Source organism: Aotus nancymaae, unplaced genomic scaffold, assembly GCF_030222135.1.
Source record: "Aotus nancymaae isolate 86718 unplaced genomic scaffold, 86718_ANA_hifiasm-v0.15.2.pri h1tg000008l, whole genome shotgun sequence".
NCBI lineage: Eukaryota > Metazoa > Chordata > Mammalia > Primates > Aotidae > Aotus > Aotus nancymaae.
This window is the reverse complement of record NW_026988419.1, coordinates 58229022-58249607: the sequence shown is the minus strand read 5'-3', so window position 1 is coordinate 58249607 and position 20586 is coordinate 58229022. Positions and strand designations below refer to the sequence as shown.

At 39.1% G+C, this 20586-nt stretch overlaps 1 long non-coding RNA gene across 1 annotated transcript; it reads right to left on the bottom strand.

Moving 5' to 3' along the window:
- Window positions 1-3941: 3941 nt before the first annotated feature.
- LOC135273622 (uncharacterized) lies at window positions 3942-9046 on the bottom strand. Its single transcript, XR_010341372.1, has 3 exons — window positions 8824-9046; window positions 5145-5197; window positions 3942-4468 (listed from the first exon to the last, which is right to left on the bottom strand). It is a non-coding gene; the product is annotated as an uncharacterized LOC135273622 (long non-coding RNA).
- Window positions 9047-20586: the final 11540 nt, after the last annotated feature.

Below are 20586 nucleotides of genomic sequence, written 5' to 3'. Positions count from 1 at the left end.
AACTGTTCTGGACAAAATGCCAGTACTCTTTCTAAAACCAGTGTAATCATGATGTGTTGAGATATACCTTCAACAGGTAGCCGAGGAGTCCTAGCTTTCTGGAGTTGTTGCACTCTGCTGCTGGCTTTCAACTTTTGCTCCCATCCCAGGCACTGCGGGTGGCTTTACCTTGGTTTTGAATTCATTTGGTCTTGAGCATTTGTGGAGTCTTGCTTCAGGTCCCTGGGGATCATTAGCAATACCCTGGGTATGAAATGCTGGGGGATACCTGTTACCAAGCTGTGGTCTCTTTCTCAGCATAGTAGTTAGAACCACTGGTCAGTAAATGGTGTTTTAAAAAGCCTCAGAGCTTTGTAATTCTACAAATAGTGCAAAACAGGCCCCTTTGGAGTGACTCTGCAGCACTGCCTCGTAAGAGTTGGGGGAAATGATTGGCTCTGTGTTCAGAAGGGAATAAATGTTGGATGTTTTATCCCCTGATTGGATGTACAGAAGCTGCCCTTGATTTGCAGCTGGGGTCCCCGTTGGCCTCAGAAGCTCCAAAAACATCTTAGCTAGAAATGATGTTAAGTCAGGGCTGCTAGATGGGTATTCTGCAGGCCTTCTGCAGCAGTGTTTCAATGGGCCTTTAGAGTCTGTCTGCCGTGTAATGTATTGAGGCCTTGAAAACGCTAATGCAGCATCTGAAAGGGTCCAGCACAAAGGAGGGGTGGAGATGCCCCCAGCACAAAAAAGAGGGGCTGCCTCCTTGCCTCAGACCTCCATCACCAGAGATCCAGAAGAATGAGTTCCTTTCCTGAGACTGAGCTGGAGAGCTCTGGCCTCTGGTTTCTATTTTTCTTTTGGTGGGTAACTGCTGCTAAACCCAGTGTCAAATGGGCTTTTCAGACATGCAAAGAAGGATTTTGTTGTGTCCCCTTGGGCTGGATACTAACAGTTTCTTTATTTGTGAAATAAAAACAATAATAATGACACTGCCTGTGGAAATAAATGAGATAATGTGTGTAAAGGGCTTGGCACAAAGCTGGCCTGTATCAAGTGCTCAATTAATAGTGGTACCAACATTAGGAGAGAAGTTTGCTTTCATAGTTACCTGTATGGGATGACTTTAGTTGCTCCTTGTCTAAAAGTGAATGTACTCCCCTGACTCTGATATGTGAAATTTTGTAACTAGGGATTCACTCCTTAAAATCAAAATGTCTTGGTAAGTGTAAACACTTCTGTGAAAGAGAACATTCAGGCTTGGCAATCATTTACAAGTTAATGAGAATAAACAACAGATTTTGTTAGGGAGAGATAAGGGCAGTGAGTATTTTGGGAAGAGAAAGAGTTCCCACTGAGTAGTGGAAAGGTGAAGAGATACTCCAAATCTAGAGATAGGGCAGGCTACCCTGTTAAGTGCGTGCCTCTATTTCCTTGGGTTTGTGTCCTTTTGAGACAGGTCATCTAATGATCCATACATATTTAGTCCCATGGTTCTCTTGCTCCATTTATTAACCATTTATTCATGTCTTTGCTTGAATTAGCACAAGACTGGACACAGAATGAGGGCAACAACCCCAGCTATGCTTATACTACTGCATGTGCAACGCCTTCATAAATACTTGTCTTTGAAGAGATGCATCTAGGTACAGTGTTACATAAATATAATTGAAAGTGACATATGGTTGAAAGTATGTCCTTAATATTTCTATTCTGAAGAGTATATTCTTTCAGAAGACAGCTTATGGCTTGTCTAGTTAAAAGTACTTATTTTACAAAGAGGAGTTTAAGGCTGAAATGGGGAAGTGATTCTTCCCAGATCTCCCAACTAATTAGTGTCAGAACAGGACTAAATCTGGGGTCTTTTGTTCCAAACTGGCATTTACAATGTAGAATTCAGCGTACCAAGTAGTCAAAAAATAAAGGTCTGGGACAACTAAGTTGGTCCAATATATATCTGCAGATTTTATCAGGAGTCAAGTATGCAAAAAGATACAATTTAATTGCATTAAAATGATATTTCCTAAAATGAATCTCTGCGGTTAGAAGTCAGAATGTTAGCTGTCCTTGCAGGATGGGAGTGAAGGGTCATGAAGAGAGTTTCTGGAATGCTGATCATGGGCTGTTTCTTAATCTGATGCTGGCTTAAATGGATTAATTTACGAAAAATTTGTCTAACTCTATACTTGATGATTTGTGTATTTGCTTTACTCTTTAATTTTAAAAGCTCCCTTAAAAGTGTATATATTGGCTGGTGATGTCTATATGCAAGAGCTTGAGATGCTGTTTTACCCACCTTAAAGGAAGGATTGAAACAAATAGTGATAGGACAGAGGCTCATATTTTAGAAGGGTCATAATTATGCACCTCCGTCCTTTCACTCCTTGGAAATCCAGTTCTTCCAAATCAGCACATTTATTTAAAAAATGTAACAGATAAAAATCTACCCCATGGGAATCTTTTGTTCAAACAAATGGAAAAACACAGGGGGCCTGTAGGTTTCTGGTTATTGCCCTGTGCTCAGGGTTAGAAATGCTTGTTCCCTGTTTCTCCACTGTATAACCTTTTTATGTGCTGTTACCTGATCTTCTTTTCACCCCAGGCAGTAAAGGGAGTGATAAGTCCTCCTCAAGGTCTTGCGAGGACCTCATAGGTGGATGGAGGAGGGGCAGAGGTGCCAGATGCACAGCTGAATTGAGCAGAGCTCTTTCAGATGTTCAGTCTGTTAGGAACATAACTCCGTTACTTCTGCTCCTCACAGTGTGAATGGCATGTGTGTGCCTGGCAGGTCCAAACGTATTTTCTTGAAATAAATGTTAGCACAGAAGGGAGTGGGAATTAATGGGTTTTTATCTAGAAATAGAAGGAGGAGGCGGCTGCATGCTATTGATTTGGAACTGACCACGGCCTGCCACCAATTTCTCATTCTTTGATCTTCTGCCATGATTTCCACTTTAAAAAATTTCAATTAGGGCCGGGCGCGGTGGCTCACGCCTGTACTCCCAGCACTTTGAGAGGCCGAGGCGGGTGGATCACGAGGTCAAGAGATCGAGACCATCCCGGTCAACATGGCGAAACCCCGTCTCTACTAAAAATACAAAAAATTAGCTGGGCATGGTGGCGCGTGCCTGTAATCCCAGCTACTCAGGAGGTTGAGGCAGGAGAATTGCCTGAACCCAGGAGGCGGAGGTTGCGGTGAGCCGAGATCGCGCCATTGCACTCCAGCCTGGGTAACAAGAGCGAAACTCCGTCTCTAAATAAATAAATAAATAAATAAAAATTTCAATTAATGCTTTACCGGGGAAAATACGGCATGCTTAATGGCCCACCAGAGTAAATGCAGCTCTTGCAGTTTTATAGATTTTTAAAATCTAAATTACTTATAGAAAATCTGAAAATAGCTATCAGCTTTCTAGAAATATTGTGATAGTTGTCTCAGGTTCTGTATTCCCATTCATTGGATATTTTTTTTCTTTTTTTAATACGACAACTCACCTTATGAAGTTACTCTTTTTCTTTGCATCCAGAGTTGCTCAAAAATTCTTTTGAAATGTAATTTTTTTTTTTTTTAAGATGGGGTTTCACCATTATGGCCAGGCTGGTTTTGAACTCCTGATCTCAGGTGATCCACCCACCTCGGCCTCCCAAAGTGCTAGGATTACAGGCGTGAGCCACTACGCCTGGCCTGAAGTGTATTTTTTTTTTTTTAATATTTTTTAATTTTTTATAAAGACAGGGTTTCACCATGTTGGTCAGGCTGGTCTTGAACTCCCAACCTCAGGTGATCCACCCGCCTTGGCCTCCAAAGTGCTTGGATTATCAAGTCTGGAGGTAGGTGAGCCACCACGCCCGGCCTGAAGTGTATTAATGATTCCTTCAATTTCACTTTTCCTTTTCTGGTTGGAATAAGAAAAATATTTATTATTTTTCTTTATATTTATTTATTATTTTACATATATAGATAAATTTTAGAAATGAAAAATGCTCTGCTTACATAGTTGAAACATTAAGAAGTGGCAACAGCCCTTGTCAACATTTCAATTGGGTTCATATAATCATTTACTGACATTTAAAGTGTGTAAAAATGCCTTGGTCCCAGCTCTGTGCATTTCAAGGCAGACCAAAAGACACCTATGAGTAAATAAAACTAGATAGAAATTCAAAGAACAAGTATATAAATATTTAAAATATTTACCTAATAATTTTTAAAATTTAGATTTTACAAAATCTTTGCCATACAGTTCAGCAATTCATTCTTACACTCTACTCATTGTGTATCAAGCTCCATGTTGGGCATTACACAAAATAATAACTTTCAAAGTTGCATTTGGATAGAAGTTGCATTTGATTCCTCCTTAACTCAAAAATGAAGTAGCTGGGTGCTGTGGCTCATGCCTGTAATCCCAGCACTTTGGGAGGCTGAGGTGGGTGGATCAGGAGGTCAGGAGTTCAAGACCAGCTTGGCCAACATGGTGAAACCCCGTCTCTATTAAAAAAAAAAAGAAAAAGAAAAAGAAAGTGAAGTAATTGTATTAGACAAAAATCAATTATTATCTAATTGTATTAGACATAAATCAATTATTGTATTAGACCTAAATCCAAGGGGAAAATGAACTGCTAACACATTTTTTTCTTCACTTTCATTCTTTTGATCTTTTAGTACATATTATTTGAAAGCCATGCCTTTACAAATGCAGCTATGTACCCAAAAGAATTTGTTACAAAGTTTCAAAGGTAACTATGGTTTTAAACATTGTATGTAGCTGAGAGGAGAAAACAAAAAGAGACTAATTAAAGTACTATAGTTACTAATGCGAGTGGCTGGTGAAAATGAAATAGAGACACAAATATTGGCTCAGTACTTATTTTGAGGTTCCGAGGTTAAATAATAAGTCCTTTTCCCCATTGAGTGACATTGGGAAAATTCTTTTTAAAAGTCATATGCCTAGAAGCACATCCATTGAATAGATTCTGGCGCTGTTACTCCCAGTCTGCATCTACATTCTAGCCCTATCTGTAGTTTAGAGATATGAGAGCCAAAGGTAAAGAGATTGTAGGAAATAGGAATTTTTTTTTTGCCTTTTTGTTGTAACTCAACTGGAAGCCTTTTCATTTACATTGCCATTGCTGCGGGGGTCGGGTAGGGGGGAACAAAAACCTACCTCCAGACCTGATAATGTTTCCTTGGTCTACTGCAGATAGGAGAGATTTTGCCCTAAAGAAAGGAGATGATTTGGATTTAGCTTTAAGTTACTCCAGTGAATTTGTTGCCAAAGGAGATATTAGGGCTGGGTGCTGTGGCTCATGCCTGTAATCCTAGCACTTTGGGAGGCTAAGGCGGGTGGATCATGAGGTCAAGAGATCGAGACCATCCTGGTCAACATGGTGAAACCCCGTCTCTACTAAAAAAAAAATACAAAAATTAGCTGGGCATGGTGGCGCTTGCCTGTAGTCCCAGCTACTCAGGAGGCTGAGGCAGGAGAATTGCTTGAACCCAGGAAGCGGAGGTTGCGGTGAGCCGAGATGGAGCCATTGCCCTCCAGTCTGGGTAACGAGAGCGAAACTCCGTCTCAAAAAAAAAAAAAAAAAAAAAAGGAGATATTAACAGTAATTGGTACAAAGTGTTTTTCTATGCTAACCCTTGTCATCAAGACATACAATCTGATTTAAGATCATCAAAGGTTATCTTTCATGGTATATATATAACTAAGACTAGTTAATAAGCTGACTTTTTTTTCTAGCAAGGACTTGTGGACATTGCCCCTTTCCCTTACTGTGTTTTCTAGAAGGTCATTTACTTGCATCTAAACCAACTGATGTCTGTCAGAAACCAAAAGATATTGAATGTGTCTCCTTTATTTTCTCCCAGAAGATACTGAATGCATTTCCTTTTTTCTCCCAAACTAGGCTCACATAGTTTAGCCTGCTCGGTGTTGTCCTGTGTAATGTTTAAAAAGCAAGGAAATTTATTGCCAACATTTAAAAGTTGGGATATTTTCCACAAAAATCCAGATGTCTGTTTCTGTTACAAAATTAGGGGAACTGGCAATTCTAGGATTAACTTCTTCCAGGACAACAGCTGCCTGAAGCTGAGCAGTAGCTAAGTTACACGCTATAGAACAATGTGAGTTTCCTCTTAAATATAACCCATATTAACTCATTTGTGTTAGCATCCTGACCCTCTGTAGGTTGTTGAGTTTGAGACTCCTGTTTGAGGCAGGGGTGTGGTTGGGTGAGATAAGACTTTGAAGGAAACAAAAGATTTTTGTATTGTTCAAAAAGCTATTGTCCAAAAAGCTAGAATGACCCTAGAGCTTCATGGTCAAGAGTCTAGACTTTGGATCAGACAGATCTGAGCTTTAATCCCTGTTCTGCCATTTCCTACATCATGGAACTTGGGGCAAATTGCTTAAATGTTCTTACACTGCTTCCTCTTTGGTAATAGAAGCCAATAATGGCTCCCTGGAGAGCTGCTGTGAGGAGTATCACAGAGTAATGAGTTCTGGTACAAAAAGTTTCATTAATCAAGAAACATCCTAGCTACTTTTAAGAAATTGTTACAGAACATTTAGTAAAATTCTTAAAAGAGAAGTACATTTGCATATTTTAGACACATCTAAATTTATCTGTTTTATCTGATTAGCTACAATCAATTGAGTAATTCAGAATTGTCTCTCTTAGTCTTGGAGTCAGAATTTCCTTTTTTTTTAGACAGAGTCTCACTATGTTGCTCAGGCTGCAGTTCAGTGGTGCTGTCTCAGCCAACTGCAACCTTTGTCTCTGGGTTCAAATGATTTTCCTGCCTGGCTCATTTTTGTATTTTCAGTAGAGATGGGTTTCACCATGTTGGGCAGGCTGGTCTTGAGCTCCTGACCTCAAGTTATTCATCCTCCTCAGCCTCCCAAAGTGCTGAGATTACAGGCGTGAGCCACTGCGCCTAGTTCAGGAGTCAAGAGTTTCAAACCATTTCCCCTTTAATATAATTTTCCCAAGAGTCACAGTGGTGGTTTTCAGACTGAATAAAGCTTCCTACATTGTTTGGTTAGATTTCTGTGTTCACTATAATCATGCTTAAAAGTCACCGTAACTTCAGAGGCCATTCCTAGAGTTGATAATAAGAGAAATGTTAAGACTGGGCACAGTGGCTGGCACCTGTAATCCCAGCACTTTGAGAGGTCGAGGTGGGTGAATCACAAGGTCAGGAGTTCGAGACCAGCTTGGCCAACATGGTGAAACCCCATGTCTACTAAAGATACAAAATTAGCCGGGCATGGTGGAGCACTCCTGTAATTCCAGCTATTCGAGAGGCTGAGGCAGGAGAATCTCTTGAAGCCAGGAGGCAGAGGTTGCAGTGAGCCCAGATCGCACCATTGCACTCCAGCCTGGGTGACAGGGCGAGACTCCATCTCAAAAGAAAAAAAAAAAAAGAAATGTTAAAAACAAACAAGCAATCACAGGAGAAAAGGATTAAGAATCCTTTTTGTTTTAACAGCACCTTGAAAAATGCACTGAAAAAAAAAAAAGAAAGAAAAAGAATCCTTTCTGTTTTTTTGGGGGGTGTAGGGGGCAGTAGTTGCAAGAATAGAGATGAGTCAGCTTTCCTGGGCTAGGAAAATAGACTTGACCTAGAAAACTCTTTCATAGGCATACATTTTACAAATGAAATTGATAACAAAGCCAATAGGAATCTTACAGCAATTGCCCGAAAATTCAATCTGCTTCAAGTCCTTCTCCTTCCTTTAATTATGTTGTCGGCACAGGTCTATAAAGTTATTAACATTGTCTAAACAAAGCATCCCCAAGATCAGGGTTCTCCATCTGGCTGCTGGCTGCATACTAGAATCACCTGGAAGATCTTTTTTTTTTTTTTTTTTTTTTGTCAGGCTGGTCTTGAACTCCAGACCTCAGGTGATCCACCCACCTCAGCCTCCCAGAGTGCTAGGATTACAGGCATGAGCCACCGCACCTGGCCAACGTGGAAGATCTTAAACATTAGGACTACTCAGGCCTTACTCCCAGAGACTGATTTAATTGGTCTAGGGTACCTGGACATCAATATGAGCTGCTGCTCCCTGGCCTTATGTTAGCACTGGGTGCTGGTATGCGGAAGAAAGGTAAATCTCAAGAGAGCAGAAGCCTGGCCATTGGTTTGTCTCCTTTTCCTGACATTCTTTTAACTGCTCTTGCTAGCTGCAGTAAACTGAACCTTCACTTATTTAAGTGCAAAGGAGGGAGAGATGGAAAATAGTCAACACTCCAGCAAGGGAAGGAAGGTCCGTGCTAACTGTGTCTAAGGGTATCTGTAACAGTATAAGAAACCTTTGATGTGCACTTTTTATTCTACACAGTATATCTCATTTGCCATCCCAATAACTTTTGAGATAGATATTATTATTATTCCTACTTTGTGGAGGAGTAAAAAAACTATAACAGGCATGGATTTTTCCATAACCATTTGTCATTTTGTTTTGATTTTTTGAAACAAAACTGAATATATTTCTGAGTTCCAATTTGCCAAGGTTGATGAACAGTTCAATATAAATCATTCGCCTGCCATTGGCTTGTGCAAGAACCCTACTCTTAGGGACAGGATGAGGAGAGCCGGGTCTTTGAATCATAGTGGTCACCATAATTAATTAATTTATCCCACTACTTGATGCCCTTTTCAGTTCCCGGTCCTTCACTGTTCAGGTGTCCTTCACTGAGGTCATCTCTAATTTCTACAGGTTTGGCCATGGAGAGTCTCATTGATATTCCCAAAGGTCTGGTCCTCCTCAGGCATCTGTGTGCCCATCCGCCTTCAACATACAGGACACTTCGAAGAAGCTGGTATAGGCTTACCTTCTAATAGAATCCCATTCCTCTCCTCTCCGTGTCTTTCAGGCACCCAACAATACTTGAGAGTCCAGGCAAAGGCTCTCCTTTCCTTGGATGCACAGATACTTTAGCATCATTTCCTAGGACGGGCTGAGCCTTCCCAGAAGAAGACAGCTTAGGAAACATGCAAAACACTGTTATCTCTCCTGGGCAAAGGAACCCAAAACTCAAAACACAAAGACCTGGCTGTATTTCTTAAATTGGAACAAGGAAATAGCATTCTTTTTCTTTTTTGTTGATGAGTCTGCAGCAGCCCCAAAGACACAAGTTAGTTATTTATTATCCACTCTGAGGTAGTGCTATAAAGCTTTTAAAGCAAGTAAGAGAGCTTTCTCTTTTCATCAGAATTAACCCATTGACCCAAATGGATCTTTGACACTTCATAAGTCCAGAAAACCCACAAAAAACATCTTTACTGGCCGGGCGTAGTGGCTCACGCCTATAATCCAAGCACTTTAGAGGCCAAGGAGGGCGGATCACCTGAGGTCGGGAGTTCAAGACCTGCCTGACCAACATGGTGAAACCCCGTCTTTATTTAAAAAAAAAAAAAAAAAGTGCAGACCTTTTCTGAGGCTGAAGTAATTACATCTCACAAAGGACTTCATGGGAATGGATGAAGGGTGGTAAGCAAAGAAATTGGCCAGAAATGGAAGCTTATACTCTATGGTGAGATACATGGGGTCACTAATAAAATGGGCCTTGGGGACGACTAAGGACTCCTTGACAAGAAGAGTGGGTACCTTGATTTCCTAGGTCCCTCATGTTGGAGCCACAATAATAATAACTGATGGTTACTGAATATGAATTCTCATAAAAACCCTGGGACAAACACTATTATTCTTTCCATTTCACAGATGAAGAGACGGAATCACAGGGAGTTTACCAACCAAGGTGTTGCCAAGATTATACAGCTGGGGGAATAGAACGGGGATTTAAACTTGGCAGCTTAGCTCTTATTGGTTGTTGACTGTGGTAGGCTCATTGGCTCCATTATTGGGAGGATCTGGAGGAATTTGTTGAAATCATCATCTTTCTATAACACCAGCAAGGCTCCCCTGGGAAGTGCTGCCTGGTCCCAGCATTGGCGGAGCTGCACGATCAAGTTTGTCCATGGAACCCTGTACATTTTTAATGTGTACAAAGGCAGCAGCAAGAGCTAAACATTTCCTTTTCTAACCTCCTTCATGGTTTATCAAGTAAAACAGTTACCTTAATCAACTCAGGGTCCAAGGGTTGGGTGAACCCTTGCTTTTTCCTAAGAGAGATTTTCTGGGAATGTTCTTAACTAAGAAAACACCTAGACAAAGGGGTAAAAAATTGACTACTTAGTGACCATCAGGCTGCAGGGCTTCTGACCTTTGGATTATTGACACAGTTCATCTACTTTGGCAGTCATACAGGATTTCTGGGAATTGGCACATTTTTATCAATGGCCTTTTTTATTGTTTATTTATTATTTATTTTTTTCTTTTTCTTTTCTTTTTCTTTTTTTTTTTTTTTTGAGACAGAGTTTCGCTCTTGTTACCCAGGCTGGAGCGCAATGGCGCGATCTTGGCTCACCGCAACCTCCGCCTCCTGGGTTCAAGCAATTCTCCTGCCTTAGCCTCCCAAGTAGCTGGGACTACAGGCACGCGCCACCATGCCCAGCTAATTTTTTGTATTTTTAGTAGAGACGGGGTTTCACCATGTTGACCAGGATGGTCTCGATCTCTTAACCTCGTGATCCATCCGCCTCGGCCTCCCAAAGTGCTGGGATTATAGGCGTGAGCCACTGCGCCCATCCCCTATTAATGGCCTTTTAAGCCACCACACTTACAGGTATAGACTTGACATACTAATATACACTTATAAAATGTTGGGCATTTTTTGGGGTAAAATGGCACACCTACCCAAAGAGAAATAAATCATAGACATTCATATTCATTTTATTCAAATTAGCAATAGTATGGCTATTGACCATTCCAATCCAAGTGCATCCTGTTTCTCAGACTATACACTTTTTAATGCACTTGGCTCTAATAATTCTTAGAATGCGCTGAGTTCTGGATGATAGCGTTGAGTGAGAATTAAAGTGCTACTATATTTAAAATTTGGTGATTGTGGTTATTAATGACTTCTATCATGCAGTAAAGAGCAGGTAACAAATGGGAGCAAATTATTCTTTGCTCCAAATAATTCTTTTTAACTGTAGAGTTGTGATGTTTTATGCCCATAGCCTTTTCTGGCTTATATTTTTCCTTCTCCTTTCTCTGTGCAAACCCTCCCCTTTATTTGCAATCTTCTTTTCTGAAAAAAAATTTTTTTTGAGACAAGGTCTCACTCTTTTGCCCAGGTTGGAGTGCAGTGGCATGATCTTGGCTCACTGCAACCTCTGCCTTCCAGCTTATACAATTCTCATGCCTCAGCCTCCCAAGTAGCTGGGATTACAAGTGTGCACCACTATGCCTGGCTAATTTTTGTGTTTTTAGTAGAGACAGGTTTTTGCCATGTTGGCCAGGCTGGTTTCAAACTCCTAGCCTCAGGTGATCCACCTGCCTTGGCCTTTCAAAGTACTGGGATTTACCAACTTGAGCCAGCACTCCTGGCTTCTGAATTGTCTCGTATTGAAACCCTTTATGCTCCAAGGCCAGCCTCATGATGCCTTCTTTGATAATCCTATTCTCTGTGGTCTTCCAACACTCAGCACAGAGTGGGTGTCACTCACATGGTGTTTACCCCGTTCTCCCTGAATTTGATGTCATTTGCTACTTATTTCACTTTACCTTTTAGATCATGTGTTGGTAAACATTTTCTGTAAGTGGTCTGTGGTAAATATTTCAGGCTGTGTGGTCTCTGTATGGTCTCTGTCATAACTCTTGATTCTGCTATTGTAGTGTGAAAACAGCCACAGTCAATGTTTAAATGAGCAGGTGTAGCTGTGCTCAATAGAACTTGATTTTTTTAGACACTAAAATTTAAATTTCATACAACTTTCACATGTCACAAAATATTATTCTTTTGATTTTTTCATCATATAAAATTGTAAAAACTATCTTTAGTTTGTGGGCTGCACAAAAACCAGAAGTTGCTGGATTTGGCCTGTAGTTTGCTGAATTCTATTGAAAATTATTAGTTCCTACAAGGCAAAAATAATATATTAGACAATATTGTGTCTACCCTTTACAATGCCTGCCACAAAACCTTTCATGTCATAGCTAAGTCAATTGTTATTTGTCGAGTTGATGTGGAATAAAAAGGAAACAAACCTGCTGGCCAGCCACAGGTGGCTTATGACTCTAATGCCAGCACTTTGGGAGGCCGGGCTGCAAGGAATGCTTGAGGCTAGGGTTTGAGACCAGACTGTGCAACGTGGCGAGACCCTCGGCTCTACAAAACTAAAAAATAAAAAAATTAGCTAGTCATGGTTGTGTGCACCTTTGGTCCCAGCTAATCAGGAGGCTGAGGTGGGGAGGATCACTTGAGCCCAGGATGTCAAGGCTGCAGTGAGTTATGATTGTGCCACTGTACTTCAGCATGGATGATGGAGCAAGACCCTGTTCCAAAACAAAACCAAACCATCCCTTCGTCACTGAAAAATCAGAAAACTTGAGTGTTTGTGATTATTTCATTTATTGTTTTTTTTCTCTCAACTACATACAAAGAAGTTTGCAGAAGTGAGAAAAAAAGTAATAGATTTTGCTTGTGTCTCTTTATATGAAGAGTCAACCCATTGAAATACTATTGCCATTGAAGAGCCAAATGAGTAAGATAGTCATCCCTGCACTTGAAGGTTGACCTGAGTTCATTTGGAGTAGAAATGTTTCAAATTACACATTTGCTTTTGAAAAGTAAGTGAGGGAGGCCAGGGCAAAAAAAAAAAAAAAAAAGAAAGAAAGAAAGAAAGAAAAGTAAGTGAGTAGGGCTTTGTCTTAGGTTGCAGAAAAGGAGCACAAAATTTGGAATTTGTCCCTAAGGAGGACAAAAACATGAGAAGTTTGAAAAATATTTTTTAGTCTATGTTGATTGCCAAATAGAGAGATCTGCTACCAAAGAAAGTACAGTGAAGCTGCCTATCTATTGTTGACTTCCATTTTATTGTTGTTTAAATATTTTTTATTGTAGTAAAGCATACATAACATAAAATTACCATTTCAACAATTTAAAAATATACAATTAAGTGACATTAAGCACGTTCCCAATGTGCAATCATCACCACTATCTCCAGAATTTCTCATCATCAAAACTATGTACCCGTTGAGCAATAATTTCACATTTTCCCTTCCTCACGGATCCTGGTAACCACTTCTATTTTCTATCTCTGTGAATTTGCCTATTCCATTCCTTCTATAAAAATAGAAGGTTTTTCTCTGTCATCCAGGCTGGAGTGCAGTGGTATGATCATAGTTCATGGCAGTCTTGACCTCTTGAGCTCAAGTGATCCTCTAATCTCAGCCTCCTGAATCCTCTCCGGGGACTACAGGCACACACCACCATACCTGGCTAATTTTTAACTTGTATGTTTTGTAGAGACAGAGTCTCATCATGTTGCCCAGGCTGGTCTAGAACTCCTGGGCTCATGCAATCCTCCCGAAGTGTTGGGATTACAGTGTGAGCCACTGTACCCAGCCTGACTATTCTGGATAGCTCAGTACAGTCATTTAATATTTTTCCTTTTGTGTCTGACTTAGAATAATGTTTTATGCTTAGCATAGTTCACTTAGCATAATGTTTTAAAAATTTGCTCATGTTGTAGCATATATCAGAGCTTCATTCCTTTTTATAGCTAGATAATATTCCATTGCATGTACATACAACATTTTGTTTATCTATTCATCTGTTAATTTACATGGGTTATTTCCACATTTCCACATTTTGGCAATTGTGAATAATACTAAAATGAACTTCAGTGTATAAGCATCTGCTTGAGTCTCTATTTTCAATTATTTTGCTTATACTCCTAGAAGTAAAATTGCTGTGTAATATCATAATTCCATGTTTAACATTTTGAGAAACCATCAAGTAGTTTTGGCAGTGGCTGTACAGCAATGTACAAAAATTCCAATTTCTTCACAGCCAGTCAACACTTATTATTTTCTGGTTTTAGTTTACTATGCTCATCTTAACATGTGTGAAGTTGTATCTCATTGTGGTTTTGATTTGCATTCCACAAATGACTAATGACATTGAGTATCTTTTCATGTACTTTTTTGGCTATTTATATACCTTCTTTGGACAAATGTCTAGTCAAGTTCTTTGTTCATTTTTTGTTTGTTTTGAGATGAAGCTTCACTCTTGTTGCCCAGGCTGGAGTGCAGTGGCACAATCTCGGCTCACTGCAACCTCCACCTCCTGGGTTGAAGCAATTATTTTGCCTCAGCCTCCCGAGTAGCTGGGACTACAGGTGCACACCACCATGCCTGGCTAATTTTTTTGTATTTTTAGTAGAGACAGGGTTTCACCATGTTGGTGAGGCTGGTCTCGAATTCATGACCTCAGGTGATGTACCGACCCCAGCCTCCCAGAGTGTTGGGATTACAGGCGTGAGCCACCACACCCGACCTCCTTGTCCATTTTTAAATTGGTTTTTGTCTTTTTGTTGTCAAGCTTTTTTTTCTACCCTCCATTTCGTGAGAGAAGGAGTCCTTTACATTTTCTGGATACTGGACCTTTATCACATACATGATTTACAAATATTTTCTCGCATTCTGTGGGTTGTCTGTTCATTCTGTTGAGTGTGTCCTTAGATGCACAAAAGTTTTAAAATTTTGATGAAGTCTAGTTTATCTATTTTTTTCTTTTGTTGCCTGTGCCCTTGGTGTCATATTTTGGAAACCATTGCCAAATTTAAGGTCACAGAGATTTGCCCCTCTGTTTTTTCCTAAGAGTTTTATAGTTTTATATCTTAGGTCTTTGATAAATTTTTAATTTTCATATGTGGTGTGAAGTTGTGAAGTAAGGATCTAACTTTATTCTTTTGTATATAGATGTATTATTGTCTCAGCATCATTTGTTGAGAAGACTTTTCTTTCTTCTTTGGATGGTCATGGTACCCTTGTTGAAAACTAATTGACTATCCATGGATCTGTATGTCTGTACTTATGCTAGATTACTGTAGCTTTGTAGTAAGTTCTGAAATCAGGAAATGTGAGTCATCCAATTTTGTTCTTTTTCAAGATTGTGTGGCTATTTTGGGTCCCTTTGCAATATGAATTTTAAGATTGGCTTTTGTTTTCTGCAAAAAAAAAAAATATCATTTGATAGGGTTTATATCGAATCTGAGGATTGCTTTGGGAAGTATTGTCATCTTAACCACATTGTCTTTTTTTTTTTTTTGAGATGGAATCTTTCTGTTGTCCAGACTGATGTACGGTGGTATGATCAGAGCTCACAGCACACTCAAACTTCTGGGCTCAAGTGGTCCTTCCATTTCAGCCTTCCAAGTAGCTGGGATTATAGGTGAGAGCCACCCTGTCGATCTCCATATTAAGTCTTATTTTTTGAGATACGGTCGGTATCCCTCTGTCACCCAGGTTAGAGTGCAATGGTACAATCTTGGCTCACTGCACCTTCACCCATGAGGCTCAAGCAGTCCTCCCACCTCAGCCTCCTGAGTAGTGCACACCATCACACTTGGCTATTTTTTAAAAAAAATTTTGTGTGTAGAGATGCAGTCTCACTATATTGCCCAGGCTGGTCTTGAACTCTTGAGCACAAATCATCCTCCCATCTCGGCCTCCTACAGTGTCGGGAGTACAGGAGTGAGCCACCACACCTGGCCATATATTAAGTCTTGTAATCCATGAACATAGAATGTTTTTCCATTTATTTGTGTCTTCTTTAATTTTTTTCAGCAATGTTTTGTAGTTTTCAGGGTAAAAGGCTTTTGCCTCCTTGGTTAAATTTATTCCTAGGTATTTTATTCTTTTTGATGCTATTGTAACTGGAATTTTTTTCTTTTTCTTTTTTTTAAAGATGGGGTTTCACCATGATGGCCAGGCTGGTCTTGAACTCCTGACCTCAGGTGATCCACCCACCTTGGCCTCCCAAAGTGTTAGGATTACAGGCGTGAGCCACCGCACCCGGCCCTGGAATTTTTTTCTTAATTTCCTTTTAGATTGTTCGTTGCTAGTGTATAGAAATACAAATAATTTTTACGTGTTGATTTTGTGTTCCGCATCTTTGCTGACTTAGTTTATTGGTTCTAACAGTGTGTGTGTTGGGGAGTGAGTGTGTATTCTTTATGTGTTTCTATATACAAAATTATATCATCTTTGAATAGAGATTTTTTACGTCTTCCTTTCCCGTTGGGATGCCACTTATTTCTTTTCCTTGCCTGATTGTTCTGGTGAGAACTTCTAGTACTATGTTGAATAGAAATGGTGAAAGTGGGCATTTTTCTCTTATTCCTGATCTTAGGGTAAAAGCTTTTATTTTTATCATCATTGAGTATTATGGTAGCTGTGAGTTTTTTCTATATCAGTTTTATCATGTGGAGGAAGTTCTTTTCTATTCCTAGTTTCTTAAGTGTATTATCACGAAACATTGTTGAATTTTGTCAAATGCTTTTTTTTTTAATCCACCGAGATCATCATGCTGTTTTATCCCCCCCCTCCTTTTTATGAACATGGTGTATTACAGTTATTGATTTTTGTATGTTAAGCCATCTTTGCATTTTGGGGACAAATCCCACATGGTCATGGTATTTAATCCTTTTAATAAGCTACCAGATTTGGTTTGCTAGTATTTTGTGGATAATCTTTACATCTATATTCATAAGGGACACTGGCCTATAATTTTCTTTTTTTTTTTTTTTTTTTTTTGAGACGGAGTTTCACTCTTGTTACCCAGGCTAGAGTGCAATGGCGCGATCTGGGCTCACCGCAACCTCCGCCTCCTGGGTTCAGGCAATTCTCCTACCTCAGCCTCCTGAGTAGCTGGGATTACAGGCATGTGCCACCATGCCCGGCTAATTTTTTGTATTTTTAGTAGAGACGGGGTTTCACCACGTTGACCAGGATGGTCTCGATCTCTTGACCTCGTGATCCACCCGCCTCGGCCTCCCAAAGTGCTGGGATTACAGGCGTGAGCCACCGCGCCCGGCCCTAATTTTCTTTTTTAAAAATTATTATTATTTTTTTATCTGGCTCATGTCTCATGGCAATTCTAGCCTCATAGAATGAGTTAGGAGATGTTTCCTCCTTTTTAATTTTTTGGGAGAGTGTGAGAATGATTGGAGCTATTTTTTCTGTAACTGTTTCTTAGAATTCACAAGTATTGAATTTTTGCTGTTGGTAGGTTTTTAATTACTGATTCGATCTCCTTACTTGTTATAAGTTTATTCAGATTTTTTATTCTGCTTGAGTTAGTTCTAGTAGTTAGTGTACTTGTAGAAATTTGTCCATTTCGGCCGGGAGTGGTGGCTCATGCCTGTAATCCAAGCACTTTGGAGGCCAAGGTGGGTGGATCACCTGAGGTCGGGAGTTCAAGACCAGCCTGACCAACACAGTGAAACCCCGTCATAAAAAAAAAAAAAAAAGAAAAAAGAAATTTGTCCATTTCACTCATTGCATTTTGTTTTTTCCAGGTCTAGGAAATCTACCAAATTTAGCAACAAGCTAAAATCATCATAATATATTAAAGCCATCACTTTACGAGTGTCAAAATTTTCCAGTAATGTTAAAAAATATTCCTTGAATAGGTAGGGGAATTTTGGACTGAATAATATGCCTAGTGCATAAATATTGAGGGTGTTTCTAAATTGCCTTTTTGCAGAGCTACCATTTTCTAAGACTCCTAACTTTTTAGGGTCTGTTAAGTATCTGATAAGTACTTTTATCAATGAAATTTTTTTTGGAGTCTGTAACATTGGTCTCCAAAAACATATTCAAGATGAGAATTTTGACATAAGTAATATGTGAAGGATATCATAGATAGATAAAAATATCTATTATATAAGGTTGTTGAGAACTATAATGTGCTAAATAAATGACTTTTATTATATTCGTTCTTCCTTTGTCAGCCATATGAATTATTTATGTTTTAATATTTAGTTTATGGATAATTTTTTTCTCCAATCTTTCCTTTTTCCTCCCAAAGGAGAGTTAAGTGTTCCCTCTTTACGCTCTTCTAACATTCTGTGGATACACTGATTACATTTATCAGGCTGTGTTGTATTATTTGGTCATAAATTCTTAAAAACACAGGCAAGTTTTTATTCATCTTTCCAACCTCAGTGCCTGGCACATAGATATTTGGTAAATGTATACAGGTTATATGCCGGGCGTCATAACCTTAACTATCTGAAAAGTCCTTTCTAGCTTGTCTTCAGGATTTTACGTATTCAGGATTTTCACTATAAAGTGTCATAAAACTAAGTCTTTGTGCATTATGAAAGTTTTGTGAAGTTTTTTTTTCCTGAAAGAAATAAATTATTTCTCATGTAGAATATATAAGATATACACACAGATAGAATGAAAGATATTAACACCTAAGCAAATGAATTAGAAACCTCAGATTCTGTACTCATTCTGACATTACTCATACAAAAAGAATTTGCTCTTCCTGTTGAAAGTATGTTTCTGAAGAATCATAAGCTGGATCATGTTGATGAGGGCCTTTGGTGACTAACACTTGCTATTACTGTGAATTGTGGAGTCAGGAGAGTCATAAATTAGAGGAAGAGAAGAAAGGAGGTTCAATGCCAAGATGAGTTGTAGTCTGCTGAGAACTAAATGGAGAACTTCATGGTTTTGCTGCTCACATTTTTTTTTTTTTTTTTTTTTTTTTTTTTTTTTTTTTTAGTACAGACAGGGTTTCTCCATGTTGGTCAGGCTGGTCTCAAACCGCCGACCTAAGATGATCTGCCACCTTGGCCTCCCAAAGTGCTGGGATTACAGGCATGAGCCACCATGCCTGGCCTGCTGTTCACATTTTTTTGCATTCACTATTGCTGAAGACTAGTGCCAATCTGTTATCTAATGGAAAAAAGAATTAATACTCTCACCCTTTCCCTCCATTAAGGTGCCCAATTTTTGTTTTTTCATTATTGGCTAGATTCAAATGAAGGATCTTGTGGTTTCAGAAAATGACAGCAAATAAGCAAATTTAGGGTGTTATCTTACGGGGAAAATGTCAATCCTACAGGTCTTTCAAGAGAAGCTTGGTGTTGTCATGAGATGTCAACCCAGGGACTTTGGGAAAAGGGCTTATTTCAGCTTCCTTCAGTGTCCTGGAAAAGTCAATTTCTACTGTAATTTCTGTTGGAGTGAAAAAAAACACAAATACCCCAAGCAAACAAACAAAATCCAGTAGGAACATAGTATGAGCCCTAGTTTAGCTGTCAGAATACCTGTGTTTGGGTTCTGGTTGTGTCACCAGCTTATTGGTGAATTTGAAAATTCCCTAAATGTTAGAAATTGGAAATTTCCTAAATGTTCTTGAGCTATGAATAGTAATGGAGGTGAAACTTTGGAAACTAGATGATGGACAGTAAATGTAACTTACTTGTTTTTTCTTTTTTCATAAAGAAAACACATTTACTATAGGTAAGTTAAACAATATAGAAAAGTTGTTTTGTTTCAGTGAACATTCTTTGAGCATAGAGCACAATTTTGGCATTGATTCCATGCGCCTTTCTCTCCCTCTACAGACACCCCCAACATGTATATGCTTTGACACAATAGTACGTATAATACATGCTACTTTGCAAACTGATTTTTAAAACATTGTCATGCAGAGGAAAATAATGTCAAATGTTTATAATAAGCTGACCTTTTAGATTTCTAATAACTGAAATGACATGGCAAGTTAGTTAGAGCCATTACAAATAAGGGTTGTAAAAGACAAATAAAGTTGTTTTTAAAACAGTATTAAATTGTAAGGTTCTAGTTCTAATACTGTTTCTTTTCTTCTGTAGCTGTGGCAATTGTCTACTTACAATTAAAAAAAACTGAAAATTAGTTGGCTGGTTTTCATCTGGGTTCCTGTCTTTACTCACTAGCCATGGGAAGCCTTTTCTCTCTCTTTTTTCTTGAAAATTAAAACAATTAATTTTTTTTGGAGGGGCGAAGGCTTTTCTCTATTCCTTCTTCTTCATATATGAATAGTTGATGAACTTTTCTATTTAGTATAATTTGCCTTTCAGGTTCGGGTATTTCTAGGGCTAAATCTTAAAGTTACCATTTATATGCTGACAGAATGTACACATTTTGAAGAGTATAGGTAAATTTTATTTATTAATTCAGAGTCAGGGTTTCACTCTGTCATCCAGGCTGAAGTGCAGTGGTGTGATCATAGCTCATTGCAGCCTCCAATTCCTGGGCTCAAGCAAGCCTCCTCACTCAGCCTCCTGAGTGGCTGGGATTATAGGTGGGAGCCACTGTGCCTGGTTTAGGTAAATTTTTATTTTTATTTTTACTTTTTTTTAAAGATCGGGTTTCATCATGATGGCCAGGTTGATCTTGAACTCCTGACGTCACGTGATCCACCCACCTCAGCCTCCCAAAGTGCTAGGATTACAGGCATGAGCCACCATGCCCTGCAGGTAAATTTTTATTTACAGCTTTTATGACATATTATCCAAATATTGTCTTGCAATATATTCAAATACAGTAGGATTCTTTTTGACGTATTTGTTAAAAAACGGTTCCTATTGCTTTAATTTTCCAGGGCCTAAAGAAAAAAAAAAAAGAGGTTCCTGTAACAACAGAATATATTGAAATCATTAGGCAGAATGTATTATGCTTTCAA